Below are 1,911 nucleotides of genomic sequence, written 5' to 3' on the forward strand. Positions count from 1 at the left end.
GGAAAACCCAACCAATAGGAATTTTATTATTATTTATTTTTATGATTTTAAGTTTTTTTTTTAAATTCTTCATTTATTTTTGGCTGTGCTGTGTCTTTGTTGCTCTCCGAGGGCTTTCTCTAGTTGCAGCAAGTAGGGACTACTCTCTAGCCATGGTGCCGAGACTTCTGTTGGCTTCTCATGGGCACTAGGGCACATGGGCTCAGTAGCTGTACCGAATGAGCTTAGTTGCCCCACGACATGTGGAATCTTCCTGGGCCAGGGATCGAACCTATGTTCTCTGCATTGACAGGCAGATTTTTAACCACTGGATCACTAGGGAAGTTCAGGAACTATAAAATAAAATTAGATTTTCTCACATAACTAGAATTAGCAATTTAGTTTTGTTCAGATACTCAACAATGTCTTCAGGAACCTAAATGAAAGTGAAAGTGAAGTCGCTCAGTTGTGTCCGACTCTTTGCGACCACGTGGAATAGTAGCCTACCAGGCTCCTCCCTCCACGGGATTCTCCAGGCAAGAGTACTGGAGTGGGTTGCCATTTCCTTCTCCAGGGGATCTTCCTGACCCAGGGATCGAACCCGGGTCTCCTGCATTCCAGGCAGATGCTTTAACCTCTGAGCCACCAGGGAGGCCCTTATCAGGAACCTAGGCTCTCCATATCTCTGCCCCACTTAGTTTATATTTATTTTTAATAATGTTTTATTTTAGAATATTTACAGAAAAATGATAAGATAGTACAGAGGGTTCTCCAGTATCTCCCACCTGGTTTCCCTTATTATTAACATCTTATAATAATACAGTATGCTTGTTTAATGTACAATTAATGAGCCATTAGTGGTATATTATTGTTAATAAAAGTCCATAGTTTATTCAGATTTCTTTAGTTTTTACCTAAATGTCCCTTTTCTGTTCCAGAAACCAATCTGGGACACCATTTTACATTTAGCTATCATATCTCCTTAGACTCTTCTTTTAGACTGTCCTTTTCCTTTAAATCAGGAGACAAATCTATCCCTCTGATAGGTTCAGAAAGCAGGAGATGAGATGATCATACTCAACTTGGAACTTGACTGAGACTGAGCACATTGCCATCAGAATAATCAGGGTTCTACCAGCACGGAAGGAGGTGGGCCAGAGGATAACAGCAATTGACAGTGTTGGCCCCAAGTGTCTACTATGCATGAGACTGCACTCTACCAGGTGTTATGAGGAATGAAAGGACATTAAAGATGGGGCTTTCTATCAAACCTTTCAGAAATTATGTATTCCAATAATTATTCTCTTTTAAGCACCTCATAGGGACATCCCTGGTGGTCCAGAGGTTAAGAATCCACCTACCAATGTAGGGGATTTGGGTTTGATCCCTGGTGGGGCAATCAAGCCTGCACACCACAACTAGAGAGAAGCCTGTGAACCACGATGAAGAACCTGTGTGCTGCAACTAAGATCCGATGCAGTCAAAAATAAATTAAAATAAATATTTTTTAAAGGAGGGTGAACTGTTGTCTCACTGATCCTTTGGTTGCTCAGTCAAATACATTTTCAGAAGTGAAGATTTGTCACAGGTCACATGTGCTAACAACTGTAAAGGCCACTTTTAAAGAATCAGTCCCAAAGTGATGGAGCAGTGATATATTTGGGAATAAGGATTTAGTCAGTTTCCCCAAAGGGACTTCTTAGACATCTAAGGTTTTTTTTCTTTTTTTTAATTGGACTGTGCCAGGTCTTAGTTGCAGCATACGAGATCTAGTTCCCTGACCAGGGATTAATCTTGGGCCCCCTGCATTGGGAGCTCAGAATCTTAGCCATTGGGCCAACAGGGAAGTCTCGACATCTTAGTTTTTGTTTTTTAAAGTCAAATCAGTCATGTGATGGTCCATCTCAAAATATATACTTTGTCCTTAACATA

The 1,911-nt window shown here is 40.8% G+C and overlaps 1 non-coding gene across 1 annotated transcript; it reads right to left on the bottom strand.

The window, feature by feature from the left end:
• Positions 1-558: 558 nt before the first annotated feature.
• Positions 559-631, bottom strand: TRNAS-GGA (transfer RNA serine (anticodon GGA)). Its single transcript has one exon. It is a non-coding gene; the product is annotated as a tRNA-Ser (tRNA).
• Between the last annotated feature and the right edge of the window lie 1,280 nt (positions 632-1,911).

This window comes from Budorcas taxicolor, chromosome 11 (genome assembly GCF_023091745.1).
Source record: "Budorcas taxicolor isolate Tak-1 chromosome 11, Takin1.1, whole genome shotgun sequence".
Taxonomy (NCBI): domain Eukaryota; kingdom Metazoa; phylum Chordata; class Mammalia; order Artiodactyla; family Bovidae; genus Budorcas; species Budorcas taxicolor.